At 42.6% G+C, this 26,068-nt stretch overlaps 1 long non-coding RNA gene across 1 annotated transcript; it reads right to left on the bottom strand.

Moving 5' to 3' along the window:
* Positions 1–23,555: 23,555 nt before the first annotated feature.
* Positions 23,556–23,937, bottom strand: LOC118020416. The gene is made up of 2 exons (XR_004681862.1): positions 23,836–23,937; positions 23,556–23,707 (listed from the first exon to the last, which is right to left on the bottom strand). It is a non-coding gene; the product is annotated as an uncharacterized LOC118020416 (long non-coding RNA).
* Between the last annotated feature and the right edge of the window lie 2,131 nt (positions 23,938–26,068).

Genomic DNA, 26,068 nt, shown 5'->3' with positions numbered 1-26,068 from the left:
AAACCCCAAAAAGGGAAGGGTCAGTCAGAGTCTTTACCCCAGTCCTCCTAGGAGGCTATCTGGCCCTAAAAATACCTCCACCTTTGCATACCAAACCCTTCTTAGAATCACAGTATTCCTTGTTGCACCCTTTTCCAAGAGCAATTTTTTAAAATTCATTTATTTAAGTAATCTCTACACCCAACCTGGGCTCGAACTCATGACCCTGAGATTAAGAGCCACGTGGTCTTTGGACTGAGCCAGCCAGGAGCCCCTCCAAAGCAATGTGTTTGCTTCTGTACCTCAGAGTTCCATAACTAAGAAAAGAGGCATTACTTATTTGCCGGAAAATCTAATTTTGCCTTACTAGGAACTCCATTACACAGAGTTAACATGACTGATATATCAACGTCACATCCAGATACTTTCTTAATAACACAGGTGGCTAAAAGGGGTTAGAGAATGAGACTTTAAAGGATGAAGGACTGGAGGAGGGGTGGAGTTAGTGGCCTTGGGTACCATAACCTCACTCATGCCCACTGGCTGCTGAAGCCCAAGAATTTCTGGATTACTCTGGGTACCATGGGCATCTCTGCAATCAGGCTGGTACCATCTAAGTTCCCCTAGTTAGAATTGTGTTCAGCGGGCGCCTGGGTGGCTCAGTCCAAACACAGTTCAGCGGGCGCCTGGGTGGCTCAGTTCAACACAAAGAATTGTGTTAAGCGACTGCCTTCAGCTCAGGTCATGATGCTGGAGTCCCTGGATCGAGTCCCGCATCGGGCTCCCTGCTTGGCAGGGGGTCTGCTTCTCCCTCTGACCCTCGCCCCTCTCATGTACTCGCTCTCTCTCTCATTCTCTCTCTCTCTCTCTCAAATAAATAAATAAATAAATAATCTAAAAAAAAAAAAAAAGAATTGTGTTCAGCTGCAAGTAACCATACCAACCCACAGCAGGCTAACTAGAGATTTGTTATTTTCACCTGACAGAAGTCCAGAAGTCAGATGGTTACTGGCATTGGTTTGCCAGCTCATGGCTGGTATTATTACAGTTCTCTTAGTCTCTCCCTCATGGAGGCTGATGGCTGCTGCAGCGTTTGAAGTCTACATTCAAGGCAGAAAGGAGAAACAGCAACAAGGGACGCACTAGCGGCATCCGATGCCTTTTTATCAGGAAAGTAACAGCCTTCCTAGAGCCCCCAGGTTTCAGCTTACGAACTGAGTGCGAACTGTGTCATATGCCTTCCCTCACTGCAAACAAGTCTGCGGAAGTGAGCCTCTGGTCTGTCACCTCGAACAAAATTGGAATGTTGAAGCAAAGATGAGGGGGGAGATAGGACAGCCTTCCTCCCACAATCTTCCCAGGCGGCACAGGGCCCCAGCGGCCTTGCCCAATAACCCCAGAACCCTCGCAGAGGAGCCCCGCATCCTTACGGCCCTCTTAGTGCCCCGGGCAAGGAGGGCCCACCCAAGGACCTGGGATTCCCCCCCCCCCCCCCCCCCCGAGCAGAAGGCCCGCCCGCTGACTCGGCGTCCTCCCGCGGTGATTAATAATGGTGCTCTGCCAAGCGGGGGGGGTCTAATTAGCTGTGGACAGATTAAGGACAAGGCAGGCAAAGTTCCAGGCCTGATAAACATGAACTCTCCATCTTCCTCCCCCCACCCCCGGGTCCTGCCACCACCAGCACCAGCCAGGCCTATGGCACCCTGCCAGCGTACCTGCCCGGGAGACCGGCAGGTGTCATCCAGCCCACCGCTGACACTGCCGGCCACGCACCAGAGCATCAGGGCAGGGATGCGCATTCCGGACCTTCTCTCAGGGCTTGACTTCTCCGGCCTCTCCGCAACCTCCTCGCCCTCTAGTGCCCAGGGCTTCTACAACAGTCTCTGCCCTAAAGAATCTACAGCTGAGGGCTGTAGAAATCCACAAAGGGGTGAGCCTAGTATGACCTGGAGTTGCCGGGCAGAGCTCCGGGGAGGGGCCTCGGGGGGTTTCGTGAGTGGAGTGGTGGTCGGGCAGAGAAAGGAGGACGCACGCGCATGCACGGAGGAGAAAGGAGTAAGAGCACCGTCCTGGGCAGTGAGGAATCTTCGGGCAATGAGGAATCTGGAGCTAGGCCCGGATAGGGGCGAAGGCGGGGGCAGGATAGGGAGAAGGACAAATAGGAAACAGGGGTTTAGATGTGGTATAGCCCGGTGGCCACCGGTCTCGGTGCCTCTACAACACGTGGCGTCCACGTGCGTGACGCCCTGTGGACAATCCAGGCTGGTCGCCACCTCCAGCTGTGACAACTCGCCTGTATCTCGCACTCCAGAGGGCACCTGCCAGGTACAGGCAGATTCATCCCGCTGTGGTTGAGCTGAGGTCTGGTGAAAGAGCTCTCTGACACAAGAATCTTATACGAGATAAGGCTGTGATAAGGACAAAGGATACATTTCCGCAACAGATAACAGCAGAAATTCAGTGAGTGTGACCTCTCAGGTCCTTTGTCTCCACCCAGGAGACCGGCTTAGGAGCAGGCAGAAGAGAATGCCCGTCCAGGGGAGGGCTCGGTCACTCTTACCCATTCCTTGAGTCTCAGCTCAAGTGTCATTTCTTTGCGGGAAGCTTCCCTGACCCCTCCTGGATCAGATTCTCCGTATTTCCCTGTGTCAAGTGTATCACAGATTATATTAATGCATTTGAGTGACGGTTTGTCTTTACTACTATAGATTCAATCAGCAAATATTAATTGAGCCACAAACTGGGTTAAATTCAGAGAATACGGTGAGACAGGGACCTGCCTTCAGGAAGATTATAGTCTAGGCCTAAGTATCAGCCGGTAGCTAAGCAGAGGTCTACCTTAACTCCAGAGGTAAGAGCCCTCTCAGCCACAGGAGAACAATGGGACAACTCATGCCCATTCAACTCCTGGCCTCAGGCCACTCCCAGACGGGCCTTCAGAGGTTGGGGGGCCACAAGCTGCCCATACTCCTCCTTCTGAGTAGAGGCACTCATTCCTCCAGCTGCTGGGAGTGTTAAGAACTGACAGCTGAGTCCCTCTCCAGAACTTGACCTCAGCCAAAGAGAGGCTCGTCATTCCCCAGAGTGATGTGTGACCTGATGTCTGGTCATTTGAAATGACAAAGGCCTGCCCCCCTCCTTGCCTCAATGCAGGACATTTTTGAAGAATCATCCCAGCTTCAGGGCTGCCCATGGGGCTGGTGTTCAACTTCCCCTTCTGCCCAGTCCTACCTTCCTCACTCCCTTGAGGGGCTGTTCCCGAGAGCACTCCCCAATAAGACTACCGCCCACAAATCTCATCTCAGAGTTTGCTCCTTGGGAACCTAAGCAAGGAACACCTGGGGCTGAAACCCTCCCCAGTGTGTGAGTGCATCTGTCTGGAAGAAAGGACTCCTTCTAATCTGCATGAAGTTGCCCTTCTATGACTTAGCGGGAGCCTGACCCACACACCACCGACCCAGCCTGAGCACTGAACCAGGATCGCAAGCCAGTGCCACAGGGGCCCTGGCATGGTCATGGGAAAGGAATCGAGCCTTTCAGCCCAGCTGAGTGATTTAGAAGACTCTAGAAGAGAGTGTATCTGTGGGAAGAAGCCCACCAGCCCCTGGAGTCTGATTCTGACTGATTAAGAAGCACCCAGGGCCAGGATTTCAGCAAGACAACTGGGAAGTAAGCTGAGGGAAATTGTTAATCAGGGGATTCCCAACAATGTGGAAGGTATCAGACCAGCCCCTAACACCCTATGCCAGGCCCAGTGTGTGGGAAGTGGGAAGTCGCCTGGGTGGGTGCAGGAGGAGAGTGGGAGAAGCAGGGGGGGAATTAAACTAGCACAAACTTCGTAATTGAAGTCATTAATAGCAGTAAAATAAGTTGTCCATCCTACATGTAATTTGTAGTAATATTTGGTTACTGAGATTAATTTCTAGTAATGAAATACTAATTAAACCATTTATTGAGTAATGTATTTGCTTGGTGGTGTTTTATGGGTGTTCACTTATAAATATTTTAATTACTTTTGCTAAGTAATTAGAATTTACTAAATAATTTCCAAACTATTTATTAATTTCTAGCAATTCTCAGCCAACCAACAAGTAATTGTTTTACTTTATAACAGTAATTAAAGTCCTTTTTTTTTTAAGCTTTGAGTGAAGAGAAAGACAGTAATACAGTAATAAAGACAGTCTGTTCTATCACATGGGGTTGGGTGTATTAAAACACAAACAGACATAAAAATCACCCCCTTAATCCAACATTACTCAAACACTCTTGCCATTTCTATTTTATTGTTTATATCTTAACAGCCTTTTTGTATGGATGCATATACTATTTTTTTTCAAATTGAGATCATAACCATATGCTTTCTGGCCACAGAACTTTGTCAATTTTTATATCATACTTTGTATTCAATGTCAAACCAGGGGCACCTGGGTGGCTAAGTCAGTTAAGCGCCTGCCTTTGGCTCAGGTCATTATCCCGGGGTCCTGGGATCGAGCCCTGCATCCAGCTCCCTGCCCAGCAGGGAGGCTGCTTCTCCCTCTGCCCCTGCCCCCCAACTCATGCTCTCTCTATATAAATCAAATAAATAAATAATATATTTTTTTAAGATTTTATTTATTTATTTGACAGAGAGAGACACAGCGAGAGAGGGAACACAAGCAGGGGGAGTGGGAGAGGGAGGAGCAGGCTTCCCACGGAACAGGGAGCCCGATGTGGGGCTCGATCCCAGGACCTGGATCATGACCTGAGCCAGAGGCAGACGCTTAACGACTGAGCCACCCAGGCGCCCAATAATATCTTTTTAAAAATGTCAAACCATCCTAGAGGGAGATTTTCTTGAACAGTTTAAGAGACTTTCTACCTCTATGCACCTATTATGTGTCAGACACTATGCAAAGTAACTTACGTACTCTGCCTCTGTTTCAACACCGTGAGGATAAACTACTATGTGGCAGTGACCTTGTGTAAAACTGGGCCTCCTCACGCTGTAGTCTCAGCATAAAGTCATCTTCAGTAAAATAATGGTCTGGGAGAAAAGAACTTACTGAAATAAATGATTATATCTACTTTTATCTATAAAAATAAGATCATAGTGACTTTAGTTCTGGGACCTGCTTTTCTCACTTGAAATATTATAAACACCTTCCCACATCAATAAATACAGAGGAGCAGCAGTGTCTTTTTTCATAGCTGCATAGTATTCCATGAAGATACCCCCATTTAATATCAAATTTCATGATTGCTGAACATTTGGGTTGTTTGCAGTTGTCCACTATTGTGAACAAAACTATAATGAATGTCATTATACATGTACACTTGTCCAGCTTTTCCTTAGAATGTATTCCTAGAAGTAGAATTTCAGGGTCAAGGTCTATGAACATTTTTAAGATTTTTTTTTTAAAGATTTTATTTATTTACTTGACAGAGACACAGCGAGAGAGGGAACAGAAGCAGGGGGAGTGGGAGAGGGAGAAGCAGGCCTCCCACAGAGCAGGGAGCCCGATGCGGGGCTCGATCCCAGGACCCTGGGATCATGACCTGGGCCAAAGGCAGATGCTTAATGACTGAGCCACCCAGGCGCCCCCATTTTTAAGATTTTTTATTCATCCTGTCCACATGTCTTAAAAAAAGACTGGACAAATTTGTACTCCCACCAGCAGCATTGGAAGACCTGTCCCCCTGCGCTCTGTGCAATTATTATTACTTTAAATCTCACATCATCAGGGACACCTGGGTGGCTCAGTCAGTTAAGCGTCTGCCTTTGGCTCAGGCCATGATCCCGGGGTCCTGGGATCGAGTCCCGCATCGGGCTCCTTGCTCAGCAGGGACCCTGTTTCTCCCTCTGCCTGCTATTCCTTCTGCTCATGCTCTCTCCCTCTCTGACACAGAAATAAATATATAATCTTTTTTTTCTTAAATCTCATGTCATTTGTTCTTGCTCCCTGTCCAAGCAGGGAAGTGGTCCAGGAGCCATTCCGAATCACAGAGCCTCACAAACCACCTCTGCACTGTCAGGAGAAACACGGTTGGTTGCTCACAAAGACCTACATGCTATGTCTTCATAACACCAAAATGTTTAAAACCATTCCCTAGCACACCCAGCCCCTCCCTGACCCCAGTCTCCTTCTTTCCAGCCAGGAACTCTGTGTCCCTGAAAGGGGGCTTGGCTCACTGCTGCCAGATGCCTGCCTCATGTGCTGGCAGAATAGGTACCTATCCTTGGGCTTTCCCTTTAGCTCTTGACAAAATCTCTCCCCCACCAGCATTGCAGGGCCTAAAGCTTCTTCCATTATGGCATCACTCAGCAGTTAACTATGCAGTCACAGTTTGGTCTGTGAGACATGATCTAATAAGTTTTTCAGAGTCTCTCCCATCTCCTTTCCAATGCTCCACCCTCACCCACTGCCACGTTACCTGATGCCTTTGGTCACCCAAGGTCCCCATCCTTAGCCCCATTCCTCCTCTCTGAGAGAGCTACCTTGAATAATTTTTTAGCACATGTGAGAAGCATCCTTCTACAAACCAAAAAGCCTTTTTAGAGGAGATATTTCAACAAGTCTCTGAGTAAAGAGAGGGAGGCAAATTCATGGGAGAGAAAGAATGACTTGAGAGAAGGCTTGGTGTTGGAGACACAACAGAGGGTCAACTGAAGTTGCTCCCTCCCAGAAGGGAGCCACAAAGCAGAGCTGGTGCTCAATCCATGTTTGTTGTTTCTCCAAAGAATGGGTAATTCCCACAGGCACCCTGCATTATTTTCCTTTATTCTCTGTATCCATTTCCTCTCTCCCCCTAAAAAGTATCAAGTCTCAGACATCTCTCTATTCCCTCAAAAGAGGAGAGGAAGAGTTGCAAGACCCCCCCAGCATTGCTCCCCACTCCCCAGACAGGTCATGGAAGATGAAAACCAGGCCTGGCTGCCCTTAGCAGAAACCCCCCTTCCCCGTAAACCAGAATAGAGCTCATTTTAATAATAGCTAATATCTATTGAATCCTTACAATGTGACAGGCCTTTTGTTAAGCACGTTACACACATTATATCACTTAAATGATATATTTATTTTTACTTAACTAACGAGAAAGTGAGACGCATAGAGTTTAAGTGAAGAGCTGCTAAGTGGGAGAAGCCAGGCTCAGAATCCAGCTTTCTCTAATTTCTGGAGCCCAACATATACTTAAGTATCATATTCTAGGGCACCTGGGAGGCTCAGTTAGGCATCTGCCTTTGGCTGGGGTCAGGATCCCAGGGTCCTAGGATCGAGCCCTTCATCAGGCTCCCTGCTTCTCCCTCTCCCTCTTCCACTCCCCCTGCTTGTGTTCCCCTCTTGCTATCTCTCTCTCTGTCAAATAAATAAATAAAATCTTTAAAAAAGAAAAGTATCATATTCTATTGTCTCCACACAGTATGTGATCTGTAAGGGTAAGACAAAGATAAGAAAAAGAGAGGGAAAGAGGGAGGAAGGAAGAAAGCTTTACATCACTGTAATGCAGGGGAAATAGTGTCCTTTACCATAAGTAGAAGGTAACGTTAAAATAAACACAATTAAAATGTTGGTCCACATGTCACCTAAAGTCATTGGTTCTACTTTTGAGAAACAATGGAATATTTTCTCTCTTCCTAGCACACAATTCTAAGTTTACAAGGGTTAAACAGGCTATTTTCTAAAGGAAAACTAGGTTCCGTGGGCCTTGGGCATGTGGGTAATAAAATCCTAAAAGCAGAGGCTGGGTTTTATTTAACTCTCTCTTCTCCATAAACATTTAATACAGTGTCTGGCCCAGGGTGGATTTGTGAAAGGTGAATTATGAATCCCCTTCCCTTTTCTGGGTCTTAGTGTACCCATCAAGCAAAGAGGGCTGGACTAGCTGATCCTTAAGGTACTTGTCACTCTGCAAGGCATTGGTCCATTGGATTTCGGTGGTTGCTTCCTTACTGGTTGTCTGGCTTTCTGCTCCATCACCCCTGTGGTAAGCAGAACTCTAAAGATAACTAAGATTTCCATCCCCTGGTTATTCAAATACTGCTGTGAAGGGCTTTTGCAGAGGTAATTAAAGACCAAATCAGTTGACCTTAAGATGCGTAGATAATCTTGTAGGCTTAACCCAATAAGGTGAGCCTTTTGAAAGCAATGAGTTTTCTCCCACTGGTAGCAGAACAAGAAGTTAGAGAGATTCCAGGTGTGAGGGGAAGTCAGCCTAGAGGAGGTTCTCTGCTGCTGAGATGGAGGGGGCCACATGGAAGGACCAAGAGTGATACCCATTCCCATCCCAGCCAGGGAGAAGAAGGGGACCTTGGTCCTACAGCTCCCAGAACCTGAAATAGTTGACAACCTGAATAAGCTTGGAAGTAGATTCTTCCCCAGAGCCTCCAATAAGATCTCAACCTGGCTAATATCTTGATTTTGACCTTGTGAGATCCTGAGCAGAGAACCCAGCCAAGCCACCTGGCCTTTATTTTTTTAAGATTTTATTTACTTATTTATTTTAGAGAGAGAGAGTGTGTGCACAAGCAGGGGGAGCGGCAGAGGGAGAGGGAGAAGCAGGCCCGCTGAGTGGGGAGCCCGATGCAGGGCTCAATCCCAGGACCCTGAGATCATGACCTGAGCCCAGGAGAGATGCTTAACCGACTGAGCCACCCAGATGCCCCAAGCCACCTGGACTCAATGACCTCTGGAACTGTGAGATAATAAATGGGTATTGTTTTAAGCTGCTAAAATTGTGGTAATTTGTTATGCAGCAACAGAAAATGCAATTCTCCATCTTATTCCTACCAACCCATGCTGTTGTTATTATTTTGGGGAAAGAAATCAATTTGGGGAATTTTGAGCTAAGCCTTCTTTCTGTCAATTTCATGTGAGTCTAACAAGCAAATATTAAGTATTGAATTCCTGCTGTGTCCCCAGGTCCTCTATTGGAAGCCAGTAATATAATTTTGAGGTAAAATTGTGTGGAATACACAGGTGAGCAGGAGGAGTGTGACAGATCGCAGAACAGTGTGCACTGGAGATGTTGAGTAGGCTTCATGGAATAATTGAAACATGAATACTGGGTAGATTTAAAATTGGCAGAGAAGGGATAGGGGTTGAGAAATTCTGGGTAAAGGGCAAAGCACAAGCAAAGGAGTGGAGTGGTAAGAATGAGCAGGATGTCAATCTATGTTGGTTCCTGAGGGCAGGGCAGGTTTCTTCAAGCCCTGTCACTGGAAATTAGCTATTGTGCTGAGGTAACAGTTAACAAGGCCAGGTAAACAACTAGTGTGTTTCTAGGCAGGAGTGGAGGCTGGCTTAGTGTTGGAAAAAGAAAGGTGAAAGGAAGGTCCAGGAAGGAGAAGTAGAAAGGACCAAAAAAAAAAAAAAAAAAAAAAGAGCAAAATTTGCCATGAAATAAATCCAAGTTATGGTAGAGGGATAAAGGCCAAGAGGGAGGACGCAAGGACAAAAGCACAGGGTTGGGTCTCCACCTCCACTACCTCGAAAGGGAGGGGGAGGAGATAAACCATCAGCCCTTGAGCCCCGTGCCTTGTATAGGAGATTATGCAGGCTTCGCAGGTGGAAGCCTGGACGGTGCGTAGATGGGCTTGCTACAGGGGATTGCTCACACTGGGAAGCAGGGAAAGGGTCACTGGAGAGATAGGTTGGGGCCAGACTCTAAGGGACCTTGAAAGCTAGGAAGTAAAACAGAGGTTTTCAATCCTGACTGAACATTAGAATAACCTGGGGCTCTTTTAAAAATACTGATTGATATCCATACCCCTGGTTCAACTCAGGGCTTAAGAGTTTAAAAAGTATCACACAGGTTATTCTAATATTCCACCAAGGCTGAGAACTGCAGATCTAGAATTTGGACTCCACCTGCTAGTCAGTGCAGCCTAGGAAGGATGTGTGAGTGACTTAATATAATGGAAAACAATACTAACTGGAAAGAAGACCAAGTGAAAATAATAATAGTAAATAACAATACCGCAGTTTTTGGATTCCAGACACTTTTCTAAGATATATATTATATTATATTTTTTTTAAAGTATATTATATGTACTTGTTAATCATCACAATACCCCATAAGGTAGCTACTGTTATTGTCACTACCTTTAGAGATTAAAAAAAGTGAGGTTTGGGACATCTGGGTGGCTCAGTCGGTTAAGTGTTGGACTCTTGGTTTCGGCTCAGGAAATGATCTCAGGGTTATGGGATTGAGCCCCCATATCGGGCTTCACACTGAGCGTGGAGCCTGCTTAAGATTCTCCCCCTTTCCCTCTACCCCTCCCCACCCTGCTCGTGCTCTCTTTCTTAAAAAAAAAAAAAGGAAAAGGAAAAGGAAGGCTCAAAAAAGTTAATACTTGTTCATAATCACAGGGCTCATAAATGATGGAGTTAAGATTTGAATAATACAGGTTTGGCTCCAAGGTCCATGCTCTCCATTTTGCTTCGGATATGGTGCATTAGCTTGTATCTGACCACCCTCTTTGCCAAAAACAACTAGGAAAGCAAGTTTTAACACAAAGAAAAGTTACCAGGACAATGAAGACTTGAGAGGCCAAGAATATCAAGACAAAAAAAGTACATTCATGTGAAGCTGATAGCTGGCTACACTTTTCTTTTGCAGGCATTTGTAGTCAGTAAGCAAACATCTGAGGAACCCAGAAGCTGAGTAGATATTCAGGAATCTCCTGGGACTGAGGAAGTTTTTATAAAAAAAGAATTCTGGGCTGTCGTAGGTCCAGGAACCTTAGCAAACCCCCAGCTTTCAGTCAGGACGCCTGGCAAGTTATAGCCTAAAAGTAAGGACTAACCTTACTTCTAGGATATGTAAATAGAACCATCACAAAAGCTGAAATCCAGATTCAAACCAGCTCAATCATCTAAAATCAGATTAAGATGATCTGACCCTGACCTAAGGTAAAAGGAAACCTTCTCTGCAGGAAGATAACATTCAAGCGCAAACTCCCACTGTAATTTTTTATCCACAGTGTTAAATCATTCAATCAAAAGTTACCGGACTCGGGGCGCCTGGGTGGCTCAGTCGGTTGAGCGGCTGCCTTTGGCTCAGGTCATGATCGGGGGTCCTGGGATTGAGCCCCACGTCCGGCTCCCTGCTCAGCGGGAAGCCTGCTTCTCCCTCTCTCTCTTCCTGCCACTCTGCCTACTTGTGCTCTCTTTCTGTCAAATAAATAAATAAAATCTTTAAAAAAAAAAAAAAAGTTACCGGACTCACCAGGAGACAAACCCAAGTGAACAAAAACCAGCAAAAGAGCAAATAATAAAAAAGATTTACAGGTGACTCATATGGGAATTATCAGATACAATTTTAAGATAACTGTCATCAATACATTTAAGAAAGTAAATGACAAGAATTTCAGTGGAAAACTGGAATCTATCCAAAAAATCAAGTAGAAAAAAAAAATCAAGTAAAAATTTTATTTTTTTTTAAGATTTTATTTATTCATTTGACAGAGAGAGACACAGTGAGAGAGGGAACACAAGCAGGGGGAGAGAGAGAGGGAGAAGCAGGCTTCCCGCTGAGCAGGGAGCCTGATGCAGGGCTCGATCCAGGACCCCGGGATCATGACCTGAGCCAAAGGCAGACGCTTAACCAACTGAGCCACTCAGGCGCCCCCAAGTAGAAATTTTAAAACTGAAAAATATAATAAATGAAATTAAGAACTGGATAGATGAGTTTAATAACAAAACAGACACAGCTGAAAAGAGGACTAGAACCTCTCTACTGATAGATCAAAAGTAGAAAACATACAGACTGGAGCAAAGGGAGAAAAAAATGGACAATACAGAAAGGAAGTTAAAGATATGGAACATAATTAAATAAGCATAATATATGTGTAACTAGGGAGGAGGGAAAAGAGAGAAAATAAATAAAAGCAGTATTTGAAGAGATTATTGACTAAATTTTTTTTAAACGTTGGTTTATTTATTTATTTGGGGGGTACAGAGAGAGAGGGAGAAAGAATTCCAAGCAGACTCCCCAGTGAGCACAAAGCCCAATGTGGGGCTCAATCTCACAACCCTGAAATCACAACCTGAGCTGAAACCGAGAGTCCAGTGCTTAAGTGACTGCATCACCTGGCACCACTTGATTAACTTTTTTTTTTTAATTAAAAACACCACACCATGCATTCAAGAAATGCTAAGAAGCCCAGGCAGAATAAATACAAAGAAAACCACATCCACACCTTTGGCACGTCAGAATAAAACTGCTGAAAGACAAAGGCAAAGCAAAACCTTAAAAAAACAGAGGGGAAAAAAGAAATGTTACCCTCAAAGTAGTAACAATGACAATTACTGAGTTCTCTCTAGACACAATGGGGGCTAGAACAATGAAGGATATCATTCAAGTCCTAAAAGAAAATAACTGCCAACTTAGAATGAGATATCTTGCAAAAATACTTTTTTTCAAAATAAATGGAAATAGACATTTTCAGAAAGAAAAATTAAAATAATCAACAGATCCACATAAAAAAAAAAAAGACCTAAAGAAAATCCCACCTGCAGAAGGAAGGTGATCTCAGATGAAATCAAAGATATTCAGGAAGGAATGAAGAGAAATAGGAAGAGTCAAAATGTGTGTAAAACTAAAATGAATATATTATCTGGAGAGAGAGAATTCCAAAGAATCTACCAAAAAACCCTCCTAGAACTAATAAGTGAGCTTAAAAAGGTCATAGAATAAAAGGTCAATAAACAAAAATTTATTGTATTTTTGAGTACCAATGAATGATGAATCCAAAATTTTAAAAGCAAAATCATTTACAATAGCATCCCAAAAAATGAAAGACTTAGTTATAAATGTAACAAATATGTGCATGATCTGTATGTTGAAAACTACAAAATACTGATGAAAGAAATCAAAGGCCTAAATAAATGGAGAGTTAATCCATGCTTATGGATTGGAAAAATTGATAAAATGCAATTCTACCCCTCACTCCAAATGATCTATACATTCAATGCAATCCCAATCAAAATGTCAGTATACTTAAAAATAAAATCTCTACCAGGACACCTGAGTGGCTCAGTCAGTTAAGCGTCTGCCTTCAGCTCAGGTCATGATCCCAGGTTCCTGGGATGGACTCCCACATGGGGCTCCTCGCTCATCAGGGAGCCTGCTTCTCCCTCTGCCTGCCACTCCCCCTGATTGTGCTCTCTCTCTCTCTGACAAATAAACAAATTCTTTAAAAAAAATAAAATAAAAAATCATGACAGACTGATTCTAAAATGTATGTGAGAAAGGCAAAGGATCTAGAATAACCAAAACAATTTTGAAAAGGAAGAAAATGTTGGAGGACGTGAACTACCTAACTTCAAGACTTACTATGGTAATCAAGACAATGTGGCATTAGCAAAAAGACACAGAATAAATGGAACAAAACAGAATCTAAAAGTAAATTCAACAGATTTTTGACAAAGGGCAAAGACAATTCAATGGAGATAGTTATTTCAATAAATGGTGCTGGATTAATTAGATGTCCATATGCAAACAACAACAAACAAAACAAAACAAAACAAAAAAACTAACCCTCGACCCATGCCTCCCACCTTATATAAAAATTAACTCAACGACTCCTAGGTATATACCCAAGATAACCAAAAGTGTATGTTCACACTTGTACATGAATGTTCATAGTAGCATTACTCATAGTAGCCAAGAAATGAAAAGAACCCCAAATGTCCACAGAATGATGAATGGATAAATAAAATGCATATATCCATACAATAAAACATTATTCAGCCATAAGAAGGAATAAAGTACTGATACCTGCTACAAAATGGATGAACCTTGAAAACATTATACTAAGTCAAAGAATCTATAAAGACAAAAAGTAGGTTAGTAGTTGCCTAGGGCTGGAGGACGGGCAAGGGGCAGTGACTGCTAATGGACTCCAGGGCTTCCTCTTCAGATGATGAAATACTCTGGAATTAGATAGTGGAATTAGATAGTGGAGATGGTTGCATAACCTTGTGAATATTCTAAAAACTAATTGTACACTTTCAAAAAAGTAAATTTCATGGTATGTGAATTATATCTCAATAAAACAAAATGTTTTTCAAAATTAACTCAAAATGGACCATAAACCTAAATGTAGAATGTGAAACTACCAAACTTCAGTAGAAATACAAAAGACAATCTGCATGACTCTAGATTAGGCAAAGAGATTCTAGATACTAAAAGCACAATCCACAAAAGCATGATCCACGAAGAAAATAATGTTAATTTGAACTTTATTAAAATTAAAAACTCTTGCTTTGCAAAAGACATTAAGAAAATTCAAAAGTGAACCATGGACTGGAAAAAAAAAGTTGCAAATCATATTTCTAACAAAGACTTATATACAGATTATATACATAACTCTTAAAACTCAACAATAAAAAAACAAGCAATCCAATTTCTAAAGTGCCAAAAGTTCTGAACACATACTTCACCAAAGAAGATATCTGGGTAGCTAATAAGCACATGAACAGATACTCAGCATAATTAGTCAGTAGGGACAAGCAAATTAAAACCACCATGAGATACTACTACATACCTATTAGAAAGGCTAAAATTTAAAAGACTGCCAATACCCCGTGCTGATGAGGATGTGAAGTAATTGGAAGCTTCAAGTATTGCTGGTGGAGACACAAAATAGTAGTCATTTTGGAAAACAATTTGGCAGTTTCTGAAACAATTAAACATATACATACCCTATGGCCCAGCAATCCTAATCCTATGTATTTATCCAAAAGAAATGAAATGTTATACTTTTAACTTGTTCTGAGATTTTTTTTTTTTAATCATGAATAGGTATTGAATTTTGTCAAAGTTTTTGTTGTATCTTGATATGATCATGTGGGTTTTTTTTTTTTTTAATTTTTTTTTTTAAAGATTTTATTTATTGGGCGCCTGGGTGGCTCAGTTGGTTAAGCGACTGCCTTCGGCTCAGGTCATGATCGGGGAGTCCCTGGATCGAGTCCCGCATTGGGCTCCCTGCTCGGCAGGGAGTCTGCTTCGTCTTCTGACCCTATCCCCTCTCATGTGCTGTCTCTCTCATTCTCTCTGTCTCAAATAAATAAATAAAATCTTAAAAAAAAAAAAAAAACACAAAAAAAAAAAAGATTTTATTTATTTATTTGAGAGAGAGAATGAGATAGAGAGCATGAGAGGGGGGAGGGTCAGAGAGAGAACCAGACTCCCTGCTGAGCAGGGAGCCCGACACGGGACTTGATCCCGGGACTCCATCCCGGGACTCCAGGATCATGACCCGAGCGGAAGGCAGTCGCTTAACCAACTGAGCCACCCAGGCGCCCTTTGTGGGGTTTTTTTGTTTGTTTAGTCTGTTAATATGATAGATTACACTGATAAATTTTTGAATATTGAATCAGCTTTGCATCCCTGTAATTAACCCAACTTAGTTTTGGTATATAATTCTTTTAATATATTGCAGGATTCTGTATGCTAATTTTTTCAAGGATTTTTTTTAAATCTATATATTTGAGGGATATTGATCTTTTTTTGTATGGACTCAGTTGAATTTGAGTGACAGGGTAATATTAGCTTCATGAAATGAATTGGGAAGTGTGCCCTTCTCATCTATTTTCTAGAAATAATTCTATAAAATTAATGTTAATTCTTCCTTAAATATTTTGTAGAAGTCTCCACTAAAACCATCTGGGCCTGGCGATTTCTTTTTTGAGAGTTTTTAAATTACAAATTCAATATCCTTAATAGTGATAGGACTATGCAAAATATGTTTCATATTGAGTAAATTGTGGTAATTGATGTTGTAATTGGTGTTGGTCTATTTCATGTAAGTTATTCCTGCTTACTCTTGATTATATTTACATAATACATCATTTTCCAGCCTATTATTTTCAATCTGGCTATATCATTACATTTAAATGGACTTGTGTGTGTGTGTGTAGGCAGCATATACTTGGGTAATGTTTTTTAATCCATGCTGCCAATCTCTGTCTTTTGATTATTGTATTTAGATAGTTTATATTTAATGTAATTATTGATCTGCTAGGGTTTAAGTCTACCATTTTATTTTTTGTTTTCTGTTTTTTTCATCCTGTTTTTCATTTCTCTTTTCTCTCTTATACATTCCTGTAGATTACTTAACTTTTTAAAAATCCATTTTGATTTACCTATAGTGTTTTTCAGTGTATCTCTTTGCAGAGCTTTTTTTGTGGTTGCTGTAGGTACTGCATTATATATACATAACTTGTCACAATCTGTCATTTTACCAGTTGAAGTGAAGAATAGAGATTTTATTTCCCTTTATGTTCCTTTTTTCTCTCCCACTTATAATTGTTTTAAATATTTCCCCTATATTCATTTAGAACCCCTAAGATAGTATTATAATATTGCTTGAATCATTAACCATTATTTTAGAAAAATTAAGATGAGAAAGCCTATTATATTTACCCATATTTTTCCTTACTGTGCTATTTCTTCCTGCTGTTCTAAAGTTCCTCATTTTATTATTTCCTTTCTGTTTAGAGAATTTCCTTTTGTCATTCTTTTAGGATAGTTCTGCTGGTGACAAATTCTCATACTTTTCCTTCATTAGAGAATGTCTTCATTTTTTCTTCATTTCTGAAGGATATTTTTGCTAGCTATAGGACTCTGAATTAACAGCACTTGAAAATATTGTGCCACTTTCTTCTGGCCTTTATGTTTTCTGATGAGAAATATACCATAATTCAAATTGTTTTTCCCTCCAGGTAAGGTGTCATTTTCTGCCTGCTTTCAACAACTTTCTTTACCTTTAGTTTTCAGTAGTTTAATTATGATGCATCTTAGTATAGGTATCTCTGAGTTTATCCTCTTTGGGAATCATCCAGCTTCTTGAATTATAGGTTTATGTTTTTTGACAAATTTGGAAAGGTTTCCACCATTGCTTCTTCTCATACTTTTTCAGTGTCCCAATGATGGGACACTGATGTCCCAAATGTTAGATCTTTTGCTGTGGTCCTACATATCTGAAGATATCTAAAGCTCTCTGTCTCTCCTCCAACCCCCCCTCTCTTTCAGATTGGATAGTTTCCATAGTTTTGGCTTCTGGTTCATTGATTCTTTGCTCTGTCTTCCATTCCACTGTTGATCCTACTCCCTGAGCTTTTTGTTTTGGTTATGGTATTCTTTAGTTCTGGTATTTCCATTTGGCTCTTCTTTATATCTCCTATTTCTTTGTTAAGACTTTCTATTTTTTTTGTTTGTTTCAAATATGTTTGTAATAGTCTGTTGAAGGATTTTTATCATGATTACTTTAAAATTTGTCAGATAATTTTAGCATCTCTGCCTCTTCTATACTGTTAGCACAGTGAGAATTTCAGCAGAATTCTTCACATATGGAAATTCCTTCTGAATATTTGTAATTTTTTCTTCAAATTTTTTGCTCTCATATGCACACTCAATTCAACACAATTTTTTGCTACTTGTTTTTATTGAGTCTTTCTAAAACATTCAATTTAGTTCATATAGAAAAACAAATTCATTTCTTCTTATAGTCAGATTTTATGAGTTTGTTATATTTATTTTTTTTAAAGATTTTATTTATTTATTTGACAGAGAGATACACAGCGATAGAGGGAACACAAGCAGGGGAGTGGGAGAGGGAGAAGTAGGCTTCTCACTGAGCAGGAAGCCCGATGTGGGGCTCAAACCCAGGACCCTGGGATTATGACCTGAGCTGAAGGCAGATGCTTAACGACTGAGCCACCTAGGTGCCCCAAGTTTATGTTATATTTAAATCAAGAGGTAATGAAAATTACAAGTAAAGCTGACATAAACAGGCTTAGGAACATACACAACTGATTTGTAATAAGCAGACAAGATAATTGGTGTTGGAGAGTAGCATACCAGTTACAAGTATTTATTGTACTGAGAGCACCGTTCATATATTTTACAGAGAAAATAAAGAAATATTTTTAAATGGAGGCCAATTAGCAGAGCTTCTATATATTTGAAGATCATGATAATTTTCACTAATAATCAAATTTACTAATGGGAGTCTATATTAATAGCAAACAAAATAGACTTTAAGACAAGAAATATTAAGGGGCTCCTGGGTGGCTCAGTCATTAAGCGTCTGCCTTCGGCTCTGGTCATGATCTCAGGATCCTGGGACTGAGCCCCTCATCGGGCTCCCTGCTTGGTGCGTGGCCTGCTTCTCCCTCTCCCTCTCCCACTCCCCCTTCTTATGTTCCCTCTCTCACTGTATCTCTCTCTGTTAAATAAATAAATAAAATCTTTTTTTAAAAAACCAAGAAATATTAATGGAGATAAAGAGGGAAACTTTTATAATAAGGGATCATTATATATCAGGAATATATTAATATATCAGGAAGTAACAATTATAAATGTGTATGCACTTAACAAGAGAGCCTCAAAATACATAATGCAAAAACTGATGGAATTGAAAGGAGAAATAGACAATCCAACAATAATAATTGGAGATTTCAACATCCCACTCTCAATAATTGATCAATCAGTTAGAAAGTCAGAAAAACAGGTAAGTTATCAATAACATTATCAACCAACTTGACTTAACTGACATGTATACAATACTCTACCCAAAGACTACAGAATAAACATTCTTTCCAAGAACACATAGAACATTCTCCAGGATAAATCATATGCTGGAGCACAAAACAGGTCTGTAAAACTTTAAAAAGATTGAAATCGTACAAAGTATGTTCCCTGACCACAACAAAACTAAATTAGAGATCCATAAGAAAGAAATAGGAAAAATGCCAAAAATTTGTAAATAACATTCTTAGAACATGAATCAATGAAATAGAACGTAGAGAAAATCAATAGAACCAAATTTGGTTATTTGAAAAAGTCAATTAAATTGGAAAATTCTTAGCCAGACTATCTAGAAAGTGAGAGAGAAAATACAAATTACCAAAATCAAGAATAAAGAAGATATATCATTACTGACACTACAAAAATTAAGAGGATTATAAGATAATACATGAACAACTTTATGCCATTAAATTAGACAACTAAGATTAAGTGGGAAAATTCCTAGAAGTACACAAATTACCAAAATTGACTCAAAAAGAATTGAAAATCTGAATAAACTTATCATGAAAAATGAAACTGAGTGAGTAATTAGACATCTTCCCACAATGAAAAGACTAAGCCCAGATGGATTTACTGGTGAATCAAATATTAAATATTTAAAGAAGAAATAATACCAATCGTTCACAAACTCAAGAAAATAGTTGAAGGAGGGAATACTTGCAAATCATTCTATGATGCTAGATTTAGCCAGAAATCAAAGCCAAACAAAATGTCACAAAAAAAAGAAAACCAACATGCCTCATGAAAATAGATGCAAGAATCCTTAACAAAATATTAGCAAACCAAATTCAGCAACATATAAAAAGGATTACACACTGTGACTAAGTATGTTTATCCCAAGAATGTAAGGTTGGTTTATTATTTGAAGATAAATTAATACAGTTTACCATTAAAAGAATAAAGGACAAAACTCACATGATAATTTCAAACAGAAATAAACAAACAATAACAACTAGAGATTTTAATACCTCACTCAGTAGTTGCAGGAAAAGCTTTTGACACATCCAAGTGCTAACTCATGATTTTAAAAACTTATGCTGGGACAGACTGGATATCCATATGAAAACAAAAATGAACTTAGACTCTTAACTCACACCATATACAAAAAGTAACTTCAAATGGATCACAGTCAAAAAGTTAAACATAGAGTTAGCATATGACCTAGCAATCCTATTTACTCCTAGATATAGATCCAAGAGAATTGAAAACATATGTGCACACAAAAATTTGTACACAAATGTTCACAGCAGCATTATTCATAATTGCCAAAAAGTGGAAACAACTCAAATCTCCATCAATGAGGAATGGATAAACAAAATGTTATAAATCCATATGGTAATATAGGAATATTATTTGGCCATAAAAAAGAAATGAGGTTCTCACACATGCTACAATATGCATTAATCTTGAAAACACTATGCTGAGTGAAACAAGCCAGACACAAGAGGCCTCATATTGTATGATTCCATTTGTATGGAATGTTTAGCATAGGCAAATCCATAGAGAGAGAAAGCAGATTCATGATTGCCAGGGACTGGGGGAGGGAGGAATGGGCAGCGACTGCTTATGGGTGGGGGGTTTCTTTTTTGGGTGATGAAATTTTCTGGAATTAGAGAGTGGTGACATTTATACAACTTTGTAATATATTAAAACCACTGAATTTTACCTTTTTAAAGGATGGAATTTATAGCATGTGAATTATATCTCAAAAAAGTTGTGTTTTGTTTTTTTTTTTTCAAATAGATCACAGATCTAGATGTAAAAGCTATTTACATAGGGCTGGGACTGGAACTTAGTACTGACTGAAAATGGGCCCAAGAGAATCTGGGGGGATGCTGGAAATGTTCTAACACTGGATTATAGTCATGATTGCACAACTCTTTAAGTTTACTAAAAATCATTGCATTGTTCACTTACAATGGTGATTTTTTATTAAAATATGATTGATATACAATGTTATATTAGTTTCAGGTGTACAGCATATTGATTTGACAATGCTATACATTACTCAGTACTCACCATAGTAAGTGTAATCACCATCCATCACCATACAATGTTATTATATTACTGATTATATTCCCTATGCTGTACTATTCTCTCCATGACTTATTTTATAACTAGAAGTTTGTACCTCTTAATCCCCTTCACCTTCCCCCCCCCACCCCCTCCCCTTTGGCAACCACCAGTTTGTTCTCTGTATTTATGAATCTGTTTGTCTGTTTGTTTTGTCTTTTTTATTCCACATATAAGTGAAATCATATGGTATTTGTCTTTCTCAGTCTGCTTTATTCATTTCACTTAGCATAATACCCTCTAGGTCCATCCATGTTGTAGCAAATGGCAAGATTTCATTCTTTTTTATGGCTGAGTAATATTCTATACAGTGGGTGATTTTGTGGAATGTAAATTTTACCTCAATAAAGCTGTTCAGAAAAACAAACCCACTGAAAACAGAAATCAAAATGTCATAGTACATAATGGAGGGAAGTTGGGGTGGGAATTTAACTTAAAAATGAAACAAAGAAGGATGACAAGAGGGGGCACTGGAGTGTTGAAAATTCTGTTTCTTGATCTCATTGTGAGTTATAGTTTGTGAAAATTCTTTGAGCTGTGTTCTTATATGCAGTTTTCTGCAGATATATTATACCACAATTAAAAGTTTAAAAAATGGCATTAGGGCCTGGGAGGGGCCATGAATGACCCAATTATGAGTTACAGAAGCTGAGAGGTTGTTCAGAAATCATCCAGTTGTTCTTGGGTCCCCATGTGATTTTTGCCCCTTTATTGCCACTATTTTATAATGACCCGCACTATTAGAGCTGGCCTAAATGAATTTCTGTTTCTTACTGTGAAGAAGCTTCACTAACAGACCCACACAGATAGTACCAAAATGGCACCTCCAAGAGGGCTATGAATTTTGTACCTGGCTGAATCCCTAGTGCCCGGAACAACACCTGACAATATAGTAGGTTTTCAATGTGTACCACTTGAATGCATGAACAAATGGATGAACAGAGGAATAGTTGTAAAGGAAAGGAAGTCTAGAAGGACAGATTATCAAACACATACATTTTCGAGGCAACCCAGCCCATATTTCCACCGGGATGTGGACAAAAATTGATGGGAGCCCAGAGTATGAAATAATGCCCTGAGGAATGTGAGGAAAGTGGGGCAGAGGAGGACACATGGGAGCTGGGTCTTGAAGGATGAGTAGGAGTTTGCCAGAGAAAGAATGGAAGGGAGTGGGACAGACAAACACAGACAAAAGTACATTGTTGTGAAAGAGCCTAGAATTCTTCAGAACCCCGAGAAGGCTCATGTGGCAGAACTGCAGGGTTCATAGTGAAGGACAAGTGAGAGATGAGGCCAGAGAGGTAAGCTGGGAATAGCTGGAAAAGGGTCATCTATTCACAGCCAAGTCATTTGAACTGACTCCTGCAGGAATCACAGCCAAGAAAGAATTTTAAGCAGGGGTAAAATTCGCTTTTTAGGGAGCTCATTTTGGCTGGAGGAAGAAGAGTTTGAATTCATGGGCTATCTGCTCTGTTGGTATTTACACCTCCTTGTCTTGATCTCTTTCTCTTTCTCTGCATTCTTCTCTTCCTTTCTCTCTCTCTCTCTCTCTGCCTTCCTCCCTCCCTCCCTGTCTCTCTCTCATGTGTTGTCTTATATAGGTCTCTCCTATGTATTTCTTTCCATTTTTTTCTCAAGACACTACCCTTTGGCGGCGCCTGGGTGGCTCAGTTAGTTAAGCAGCTGCCTTCAGCTCAGGTCATGATCCCATTGTCCTGGGATCGAGCCCTGCATTGGGCTCCTTGCTCAGAGGGGAGCCTGCTTCTCCCTCTCCCCCTGCCTGCCACTCTACCTGCTTGTGCTCTCTCTCTCTGTCAAATAAATAAATAAAATCTTAAAAAAAAAAAAAAGACACTACCCTTTGAAGATATCCTTCAACCGCCTCCATCTTATCTGCCCAAACAGCTTTCAGATTCCATCTCCAGGACTCATTTTCTCCAGGACACTAGTCCCAACCAGGCTTGGGTCCTTCACAAACAACTAGCTCAAGATTTCCTCTTGAACAACAAGCTCTTTGGGGCCTCACCAGTGCACAGACAAGATATGTGGAAGAAGGAGCCCAGAGAAAGTGAGCCACCAGGTCCAGAGGCCTGCATGGAACCAATGAACTGGGAAGAGCACACTCTCAAGCATCCTGATACTGCTCACAACACAGATGGTGCCAACAGCTCGAACACCATCGCCCTTCCCGCCTCCTCCAGGAGAGCCTAATGCCTGGGGGCTCATGCCTGGGGGCTCATACCTCCGGCCTTGTGCGCCTTGTGCTCAGCGTTTCAGGGCTTGCGCCCACCCTCCACAGGCAAACGACCACCGGGTCAGTAGGGCCCCTCCTCCAAGCCGAGCGTGGGACTCCTCTCCAGGACAGTTCTCTCCCCTGGGACAAGAGGGTCAAGCTGCTCTTCTAGACAGGACCTCAGAGATGTGCAGCAAGGGCCCTGGCCCAATTTATCACCACGGGGCTATAATTAGGTTTGTTAACATACAGTCCAGTGTAGTCTTGTTGACTAGGAACTTAATCACGTTGCTATTGAGTTCCTGTACACATTGCTTGGGGTGACTGTTTTACTTGTAGAGTTATAGCCAAGCCCAACGGGAGGAAATTAGCTTTGGACACAAGTTTAGAGGGGGGTTCTTTTTCCTCATGACTTTGTCTCCCTCCCCCCCTTCCATGTGAAAATATTTAGCAAACAGTGACAATGATGAAAAACAGTAGGAAACAAAATGTTCTACATTAGTATAAAACATGAAAAATGCAGCAAGGACCCTTAGCGGTACAACATGTGTTATGCTGGCTGGCAGTCCATTAGCTCTGATAGACATTTCACTTACCTAAGTCAAATATAACAGTCTAGTATTCATTAATATAAGAAGGGGCTGTGGAATCAGAGCTACCATCTGGCTGGGCCGACAGAATAATCTACAACTCATGATTAGGTCTAAGGAGTGGGGTTTCACTTTAATCTTTCTCATTGCTCGAAATTTCCATCTGCGCGGTTCGGCACATCATTTTTCTTCAAGACAAATGTGCTGTTTTTCATGTTCCAAAATTAGATCAGAAGAAAACGATTAATCATGTCACGGCCTGGGAAAGGAAACAAAGCTCCGATATTCTGCTGCTCTCCTCCCCCCCCCACCCCCCCCAACCCCGGCCCGGCCCGCCCCTCCCCTCCCCTCCCCGGGCCGGTTGCAAGTTTCGCTTTTTTCCCCAACCTCTGGGTTTTCAGCACAACTTTCAGAGACGCCACCGCCAGCCGAGAAGAGGAGGGTGGGACAGGAGGGCGAGGGCGCCGGCTGGGCCTGCGGGGAAAGCCTCTGCGGGGGGGGGGGGGGGACCCCGCCCCCCCGCGCGCCCCCGGCCCCCCGCGGGTCACCCCGGCCGGGCCGCACCTTCTGCTTCCCCCGCCCCCGAGACCCGCCCCCCCCCCGAGTCCGGGCACTGGGCGCTGCCGCTCGCCCAGAGTGACAAAAGGGCTGCAAGCCTCCCTCCCGCGCGTCCCCCTCCCGCGGCCGCCAGCGTCCTGTCTGTCAGCCGGCTCGCAAGTCATAACAAATCCCTGGCGCGGAGCTGAAGCTGAGCATTTGCCGGAGCGTCATGGGGATGATGAATGACCCGCAGGCCTTTGAAGTGCTCTGCCAGTTCAGCTGGGTCCGCGGTGCTGACAGAGAAATATACACAACAGCGTAACCAATAATGAGAACATTAAACATTCCTGCGCCGTGACAGGCTGACAGAAAAACCCAGGCTCCCATCAATCATGGCGCAGATAGAACCCTGACAACTGGCCCCTCACTGATACCCGCGGTCACCTTGCCCTCTCCCCTCGCGCGCTCTCGCCGGGCTCCCTGCTCGGCCTCCCTCCGGTTTTCCTCTTTCTGTCCCTCCCGACTCCTCGCACCCCTCCTCTCCGCTTCTCCCGGCTCCCCTCCCCTCCCTCTCGCCGATCTCCCTTCCCCACCTCCTCTGCCTCCTCCTCGCCGCCCCCTGCCCTCGGAGACTGCCTTCGGAGGAGCCTCGTGGAGGTCAAGTGAGGTTTGGGCCACTTCCATTTTGTTAGGCCGCCCTTGCTGAAACAATGAAGAAGTGTGAAGTCTGTAAGTTCACGGTTAACATTCTGTCGCTCTTAACCAGAGGCAAAAGAATAATGCAGTCACTGGAGGTAAAACCTCATTTGGAAATATTATTACAAGTCTAAAGCGAGACCAAATGAACCCCTTCTCCCTCCTCTGCAGGGGAAGGGTCTCTCTGGGAGTCTTCCTGCGTGACTTTGGCAGGGGACCCTTCTCTTCCCAGCCAGCCATGGCCTCTTTCTTCTCAACTGGGTTTATCTGACGCGATCTGGTTTCTGATCTGCTGGAAAGGGGAAAACAGCAGAGAAACACAAAGATGTCTTCCTTTTCCTCCAACAGGAAATGGAATCTGCCCAGATAAAGCCTATTGGAGGGACTTTGGCCCAGTTCCCCTAGGAGCCGCTGGTGACCTCTTAGCTACTTTCTGGATCCCACAGGGCTGCCAAGAGAACTTGGTTTTGACCACACTTTCCTGGGCTGAGCCTCTACTCCCACCTTGTGAAAGTGAGGCATTTCCCCATGGTCTCCCCAACCCCCAGATTATCCCTGCCAGGCCCACACCCTACTAGCCAGCAAGGGCTCATGGAAAGAGCCCTGGACCAGGGGCAGTGAGAAGCCAGGGTTCTAGTCCCACCAGGAGAACTTGAGCGAGGCCAGAGAGGTCCCTGGACCTCTCTTTCTTCATCCACAGCAAGGGAGTAGAAGCCCCCACCTCAGAGCTCTTTAACTTCACCAGCTGCAAACAGTATTTTCCTCCTTTTATTCTTGGACCTTCCTTCCTGCCTGCCTTGGCTTTTGGGGAGAGACATTCCTTGACTTTCCAAAAAGTCATGAAAAACTCCCTGTAACCTCCACACACATGTGCAGAGATGGGGAGTGGAAGAGGAGGAGAGTCACTTCCGGGGCATCCTGGGACAAGGGTGTTATAAGGAGTTTGGCAGGAACCTGGTGGAGGAGATAGACAGGCACGTAGAAGCCTCCTCTGTAGAGCCCGTGCTGTGAGGAAAAGCTCAATCGTGACACTTCAGATGCATTTGAGTATTGGTTTAGGTGAGCCAGCTCAGGTGTGAGGAGAACATCTACTCCATGCTCTAGAGTATTTTATCCTTTGCTTTCGGCCCACCTGGCAAGGCCAGCTCTGTTCTCACCACCTCTAGGACAAGTTTGTTCTGCTTGTCCTGGCCCACAATGACCTTGCCCTTCTCCAAGGGCCTATGACCCTTGGCCCAAATGAGCATCTTGCCTGCCTGGCTATACTTGAAGCTACTGGAGGGCAGGGAGGGTGCCATGCTCTGCCCCTCCCTGGGTTACCTGAGACGAGCACAGCATCTTGTTCTAAAATGCCTTCCCCACCCATAGCCCCCTTCTCTAAGGA

This window comes from Mirounga leonina, unplaced genomic scaffold (assembly GCF_011800145.1).
Source record: "Mirounga leonina isolate KUSES-001 unplaced genomic scaffold, KU_Mleo_1.0 Mir_114, whole genome shotgun sequence".
Taxonomy (NCBI): Eukaryota; Metazoa; Chordata; class Mammalia; order Carnivora; family Phocidae; genus Mirounga; species Mirounga leonina.
The sequence above is the reverse complement of the archived record's forward strand: the minus strand, read 5'-3'. Positions and strand labels throughout refer to the sequence as shown.